The following is an 8,409-nucleotide window of genomic DNA, read 5'->3' as shown; positions in this document are numbered from 1 at the left end:
TCAACCACTATGTTTATATTTTTACACATAAAACAAATTATATTTCTGCTTCTCCTATGAATAGGATGATGTCAATAGCAAATGAGTTAAAAATTGATTTATTTAATTTTAATTCCATTGAATTATTTAATAGCTATGTAAACAAATTTTTTTGTATTTAAATATGTTGTACTAATTTATTACTTTATTATTATTGTATTATTACTGTGTTATCATTGTATTCTAATATTCATTTATGAACTAATTATATTATTTTAAATTATTGTAATTGGATCGTTTGATCCGTTGAAATAAATAAATAAATAAATAAATAAAGATAGGTATTTCAATATTCCTGTCTATAAAAGACACGCTATGACGTTTTTATGATGGTCTCTTTTGAAATGTCAGTTTTTCAGTTATTTATAGGTTTCACTGTATATTAAAGAATAATGTGTTATTTTTTATCATGTCATCTACTACATATACCTGAAGGTAGATAATAGGTATATGTACTTGAAATTGTTAACTTTATTATAGAATATATTTTTTTTAATTTTATATTTAGAAAATTATACAGTCTATAATATATAAATAATGGTACAATAAGCGTAATAGATGTTTTATATAGTGTGGCTTGAATGATGTGAGTGAAGAAGTATCCAATGAGGTACTTCGCCGTGAATTTACGATTATTTGAGGAATTTTTTTAAACCTTTTAATTATTGTTACTGCATAGTTTCATTTCCAAGATCCAAGCGGCAAGCCAAGATTCTTAATTTAAGTTTTTCGTTTAATTTCTAAGCGTTAATATTAAAAATAATATTCATGTTGAAAAAAACAGTAATTTATTTTTAATAACCATAAAAACCATAATTACAAAATCGTAAGCATATTTTTCATTTGCACGCATCATGAGCAATATGATTGAATTTCTGTAGAAATATTATCGATATAACAGCAATTTGTATGATATATAATACTAATTACAATTTAATGAATGAGTATTTTTTTTGTTTTAAAAAAATTGTTTTATTGAGAACAAAATTAAAATCTTTTGACCACCCTACTAATAATAACTTACATCTGATGTTGACAATTTTATTTTAATCAACTCACTGCGTAAAAATGAAGTTTATAAAATAATACTATAGGTGATGTGTGAAGATATATTATATATTTTATATTGTAGGTACTTACTGAAATAGGTATTATATAATAATATAGGTAGTATAAAATACTCTTGTAAAAACTTACCGACTATCAAGTGAACAAGACGTAGGTGTGTAAAACCGAATGGTACCTAAACCGATAAAACGCGACGCGTATTGATGAACGGATGTTTGATTGGTAAGTACCTAAATAAATTACGACGGATTACACGAAGACGACTTTGGCTGCGGCCGCCGTGGTTTTGGCGCGTAAATGAAATCGAATGCCGTCGTCGATCATTTCCCGCCGACGACGGTATAATAATATGGTATAGTCGCGGTTATCGGACGTGAAGTAATTATAACCACTGTGTTATTATTGTCGTAACAACAACAACAACAATAATAGCAACAATGTCGTCGTCGCGACGAGCGTCGATCGCGCGTCCGGAATAAAAGCGCCGCGGCGTCGACGGTGCGTATATTATCGTCTACTCGCCGCCGGCAAGTCGTCGTAGTCGCGTCGGCGGCGTTTTAGTCATTGCGTGGGGGTGGTGACAATAACGGCGCAACAGCAGCAACTAGAGGCGGTTCGATTATGCGTGTGTGAGTGTGTAGTGTGTTTTGGTGTGCGTGTGTGTGTATTTCATCCACCGCCCTGCAACGATATCGATGTGCACGGTGGAGGCGAGAGCCGATGGTGCTGCGGGGGAGAAATAAGAAGAAAAAAAGACTCGCGAGCGCACGCACGAAGAGACGATATTATTATTATTATTATTATTATTAATGCGAGAGAGAAGGGTAAAAGCCAAAATCGCGCATCGACCCCCAGCACGACGGCGGCGAGTTTTGTTTTCTTGTTTACACCGTCGTCGTCTATATAACTACCTATATATATGCTAAGCTCTGCAGCGCACGTGCACCCTACACCCCCTCATCACCGTGTACTGCAGACCGGAAATATCTTCGTAAGCGGCTAAAACGAGCGCGGAGGCGGCGACCTCTTCCGGTCTTCCGGCCCGATTGCGCGGAAGAAGGCGGTGGTGGCGGAAATAATCAATTACGCGACGACGACGGCGGCGGCAGCGGTGGCCAGGCGATGGACGCGTGCGCGCGCGAACCACGGAGAGGGCGTGGCCGCGGCCGCTGGGCGGGACACGCCACCATCGTCGTCGTCGTCCCCTTCACAGACTTCCGACGGCCGTCGTCGAACTCGCACGCACGCACAGAGGCTAGCCCCTCCGCCCCGCCACTTTCACGGGTTGTGGTGTAATCAGCTTCTTGTCGACGTTTACCCTCTGCTCTTTGCAGTATAATATAGACGCCGAGCCGCCGCAATATAACTGTGATCATCGTAAAATAGAGAATGCGAAATTTCACTGTCCAATGTTTTTGTCATCGAATACACATGCGCTTATAATAATAATAATAATAATATAAGTTATGTGATAGTGTAAAGTAAATAAACACGTCTGCAGCACAAACAATAAGCCTCCACAGTCATAGGTATACATGCGCATTATAATTATCGTTTTCGAAATAAAACGTTCAGTCCATATGAGGTTTGAGGTATAATAAAGTATCAAAGTATCACAGTCGTTCGCATTGCAGACCTCCAGGGTGATGCTGCACATTTATTATATATTTACAATCCTATACACTTTATTGCAGTTTTGAACAAAAAAAGGTCAATATAAATTATTATATCTGTCTAAACAATACGAATTTGATTTGTTCGTCAAATGTACCTAGATACCTATACTATATACGTTATATTACATTTAGCCATAACCCATACGGTACCTACTGTGTAACAATATGTAGTTTATAGATATAATTATTATTTGGTGCAGATGATCATATGTTCAGTGCGCTAATAGTTTAGATTTCGAATCTATATATCATTAAATAACTTAAGTGTCATAATATTTTATTGTAATCGTGTCAATATATTATAGAAAAATACCTATATACGTACAAACGTATTGCAGCAATTAACTAAAACCCTAGAATTTTAACTCAAAATATAGGTATTCATCATCATTGCAAAATAGGCCAATATAGGTTGAAGTTAACTTTCCAGTAGTTTAGCCCTTCTTAATTTACGCTTGTGTTAACATGAAACTATTTGAGCATTTTTGCTGCTACAAGTTCTTGAAGAAAAATAGAAACACCATATTGTAAACCTAATTAGTGTAGATATGCTCATTCACGGTTGTCCCGCTCACCCAGAATTCAAAGTTGAATCAATGAATGTATTGTATACGCATATACTGTAGGTAATTTATATATTATATATTAAAATAGTTGCTATACTGGAACGCCATACGACTGCAACACTTATAATTATATTGTACCTATTCCTATAGTATTATAAACTTACCTTCACTGACCACCTATACACTGCGGGTATGTATTTCAGTATTTGAAGTATATAAGTATTAAGTATAGGTACATTCAAGTATTCAACTGCAGTTAAAGTTAAGTTTAATAGATTTACATTACAGTTTACCGACAACCTACAGTAGGTTGTATATTTTAATACCAAATAAACACTCAGTACACATTTTGAATGAGTTAGGTATATATTATATGTGATAAAATAAGACGGCCACGGAGGCCTACGCATCAGACCCTTCGTATAGGTACCCATTATACCCAACGCTCATCCTTATACTTTATAGGTATCTAGTATACATATATAAACAAAGGTGCAAATGGTAAACAATGGAAAAGTTAATGAAAATAATTAGTTATAAGAACGTTAAGTTAAAAATGAAAAATTATTTAACAATATAGATATAATTAACTCTAAGATAATATTGAGAAAAAATTAAGTAACTCAGAAAAAAAGAAAGAAAGAAAGAAGAAATTGGCTACATTTTTTAAATAATTATAAACAAATATTTCATTAAAAAAGCATCTTATACATTCCTACAATTAACTACGCCGTTCCGCCTACTTTTCTTTCTAATTGGACAATCTGAATGATCTGATAATGAAGTCTGAAAATTATTGTAATTTTATATTGTTTGTTACATAAATAATTTATAATAATTTTTTACCACGTAAACTATCAGCACGACCTATACCGTTTTTTTTTACATAGTAGTTTAGTTTTGTGGTTACTAATTAACCTGACATTTTTGTTTCATTATTATATAATCTGTAATATTAATATATGTAGATTGTAGTGATTGTACATTTGTACCAGTATTAACAGTTATAGTTGTACAGGTACTTGAAGACAAAACATCAGTCAAGAATCGAACTTTGTTTTACACATATATGGGTACCTAGTTTCATAATTATTATGTATTGATTAATCTAATATTGTAATGTATACCTACCCTCAATTTTCAAATTATTTTAGATTCTGAGTGGAACGATGAATGTATTGATTTTACAATGATGTGTGTTTTTTTTTTAATGTATTTTTTTTTTGTCTGTCATCACCTTTTAGGACAGTAAAAGTGCTTGGATTTTCTTCAACAGTACCTTTTCTAATAGGAAAGTGAATCTAGTTGGTACTTTGGGGGGTCAAAAGTAAAATTTTTTCAATAGTTTTCAAAAGCGCCGTGAAAAACAAAAGAAAAATTAAGGAAAAACGGGAATTTTTACGCAAAATCTGTTTTCGAGAAAATTTTTGGTGTAACTTTAAAACGAATGATTGTAGATACATGAAATTTTCACTGGTTGTTTATATTTCCATTTTCTATGCATGATAAAATTTTCAAAATATTTTGATTTGTTTTGAGCTGTTTACGGACAATTTCAGTTCCCAATTTAATTAGTTTTTTTTTCTATGAATGTCAATAAAACTTTATTTGTTGAGTAAAAATACTTGAAAATTTAATACAAGGCTCCTACTATATTATTACAATGACATTTGAAAAATATTAAAAATCGTTAGTCACAGTTTTTTTTTTATTAGCATTTAAAGTTTAAAAATTGACAAAATATGGAAAAATCACGAAAATAAGCAAATTATTTTGAGTTAAGAATTCGTAAAAAATTTTCTTTTTAAATCTAATATTTGAAAGTGTAATACAAGATTACTCATAAGTTTGTCTACCTTTATCAAAAAAAAAATGTGTCAATGACTCTTTTTGAGCTGTTTACGGACATTGTAAGTTTTCAATTTTTTTAGGTTTTTTTTTCTATAAATATCAATAAAGCCTAATGGGCCAAAAAGTGTAAAAAATTAATACAGGGCTCCTGACACATTGTTGTAATAGCAGTTGAAAAATATTACAAAAACATAGGCACAATTTTTTTTTATAAGCATTTGAAGTTAAAATGTTGACAAAATTTATCAAATTTAAAATTGAATAATTATTTTGTAGTTAAAAATTTATAAAATGTTCAACTTTTATATCTAAGGATTGAAAATTTAAAACAAGATTCCACTGACAAACCGTCTCCGCTCAGAATCGTTTTTCTTATACAGTGATATTATATCATTGAATTCAAATTTAATACTATCCATTATACAGTGACCCACTTGTAACCTACTGTACAGCAGAGCGACATCCACTTACCCACCTTTTTTCACATTTATTTTATTGAATTTAATATAATATAGGTATTAGAATTTCTTTGTATTGATTAATTATCCAACTGTATAAATTATAATTGAGCCGTTGATTTTTAAGTGCAGAAAAAATGTTTATGAGACATTTGCATTTGCATAACTATAGGTACTTCACGTGGATTTTGTATAAGATTCATATAATAGGTACCTATTCTTTTTATTTGCAAGTGATATCGCAAACTAAGAAGGAACTGCGATAGCATTATTTTCTTTTCTGCCATAAGGTGAATTGTAAATCAAGCATTAAAATAATAGTATAGGTACTATATAGCATTGGACTTTACTTAACAAATATATTCAACTATAAAAGTTATATATATATAAATTGCATTAGTTAAAAGTTAATGATAAGTTACAACGTATTAGTGGTAGGGGGGATGTTGTCGGGGTGTGCTCCGACTTACCGTTCCTTGCATTGGTTAAATCTTAAATGTTATGTTAGCTCTTCTGACTTCGAAGTCCGACGCTTTTTCTCAGGCCGACCAGAGTTAATTAGTTCTGAAATCCTCATTGCTAGCCTGCCGAAGCCTATCGCTCTAGTTTCCCGTATTAGGTCTGTATTGATCATCATCCCACCTGTGGTTCCAAAAGGGGGAATAAATGTATCGTGATTGGTAGCATCTTCGACGGATTGCGCTAATAAAGTTATACAGTTTGTTTGTTATTTTCGTTCTTATACCTTATAAACCTATCCATAATCTGCTACTAATTACTATCAAAGACGCGTCATCATCTTAAGTCGGCCCACAACAGTCAATGAGTAATTAATGATTCAAATTTCCCAATTGATGATTATTCATATTTCAACCTAACGTAACCTACCAAGTTTCCATTTTTTTTTAATTAACACGATTGACACCTATAACTATAAAATAAAATAAACAATAGTGGTTTCACACGTTATAATATACTTAGCTGGTGTATATGGATGTCGCGATTTTTATAACTGATTAAAAATTAACGAGACTCGCAAGCACGAAACCATTTTTTATGTAATAATATAGATATTACCGTATCAGTAACGTATGTTATATCTGTACACGCCGCGGTGTTTGCACTCGGTGATCAAAGTGTTGACGACTATGATAATAATAATAATAACAACATATCGGATGACGGCAGTGTATATTATACACGCACAATGGACTTACGAGGCGGCAAAAGTCCTCGAAAATCGCGCCGATGGTTAAAAGAGATTATTATATAAGCTCGTGAAATAAACAACATGCCGCGCGTGTTAGAAAAAAAAAAACAGAAAACAGAAATGTGTATATATACGCGTGATGATCATAATCATCGGACGACACGTATACAGTATCTCTATAGATTCCCCCCTCTATCATATCTTGTCTATTATACATGTATATACATGTACAATAGTATAGAGTACCTACACTCGGCCGATGTGTATAATACGTATGTATAGTGTATATTATATAAGTCGTACAACATATGCAACACCCTATCTGCGTGTATATCCGGTCAAACGCTAGGCCTTTGACCAGATGTCGCTTCGCAAGTAATATAATATATAATATGTACAGTGTACACACGTATAATAGTCGCCTGCAGTGTTACATAATTAATTGATTCGACGCCACCGGTCGCGGCGACGAAAACACTTCGCAAACTCTCGGTGTATGGCAGAACAAAAAACCAACTAAAATGGTACACAGTTAATAATAATATGGTGACCGATATTACTATTTGACTGTAACTAACTGTAACGCAACGATAAGACGTCAAGTCGTAAGTAGTTGACAGTTATTACAGTGGCGGATTAAGGGGCAGGCTAAAAGGCTATAGCAGTGGCGGTTTTGATAAAACATCAAGGGGGGGGGCTATTTTCAATTTTTTTGGTCCCCCCCACCATAATAACATATATCAAATAAAGAATACAATTTATTTATGGTTCTATAATAATTGACATATAACATTCATTTTTATTTCATAATTTAAATAGTCTAGTTTTATTGGAATCTTTATAAAGTAACAGAATCTGAATTATACTTACCTTTAACTATGTACATAATCTATATATATAAGAATCTAACTTAATTTTGGAGACGAAGGAAACCGGTTTGTTTGTTTATTTATTATTGTTATTATTATTTATTAATTTGTTTGAATTTGCATTTTTCCATTTGAAATATATTATATTATTCATTGAACAAATAATTTATTGTTAAATTTTTTTCTACCTAATCTCTATTCTATAATAAAAATAATAAAACTTACCACTCCAGTGGTTGAATTCAAAATGTATGATATATAATTTTCAGAAATTAGCAATAACAATAACTGCAATATGTAATTATATTATATTATTTGTATAGCCAAAAAATAGTCATATGTTTTTAAATTAAATTATAAAAAAATAATTTCTTCCAGAGGAAGGTCGGGCAACTAGTATTATATAAAATACAGTAAAAATTCTGTAGATTTAATTAGAATCTAGACAAAAACATGAATAATAAATGCATAACTAAAGTAATAAATTTAAAGCAATTTAAGCATATTTTAGTGAAATTTCAATTAAAAAAGGACATGCAAATAATGGCCAGCTAGTCGTAAAAAAATTATTGTATGTGAAAATTACTATGTAGATAATGCTTAGATAAACAGCTTAAAACAATTTAACAAGCAAAACAAGTCAACTAATATGCTTATAAAAGTAATTTTGTT

General features: G+C 31.8%; 1 protein-coding gene across 2 annotated transcripts in view; it reads right to left on the bottom strand.

Annotated features, from left to right (window-relative positions):
* LOC100163606 (fez family zinc finger protein erm) overlaps positions 1-2,065 on the bottom strand; it is a 77,173-nt gene extending 75,108 nt beyond the window's left edge. For both annotated transcript variants that reach the window (XM_016803849.2, XM_008184200.3), the window contains exon 1: positions 1,237-2,065. The gene's annotated coding sequence lies outside the window, so the exon portion shown is untranslated. The remainder of the gene's footprint in view (positions 1-1,236) is intronic.
* Positions 2,066-8,409: the final 6,344 nt, after the last annotated feature.

The sequence above is a fragment of the Acyrthosiphon pisum genome, chromosome X (assembly GCF_005508785.2).
Source record: "Acyrthosiphon pisum isolate AL4f chromosome X, pea_aphid_22Mar2018_4r6ur, whole genome shotgun sequence".
NCBI lineage: Eukaryota > Metazoa > Arthropoda > Insecta > Hemiptera > Aphididae > Acyrthosiphon > Acyrthosiphon pisum.
This window is presented reverse-complemented; position numbering and strand designations above follow the sequence as displayed.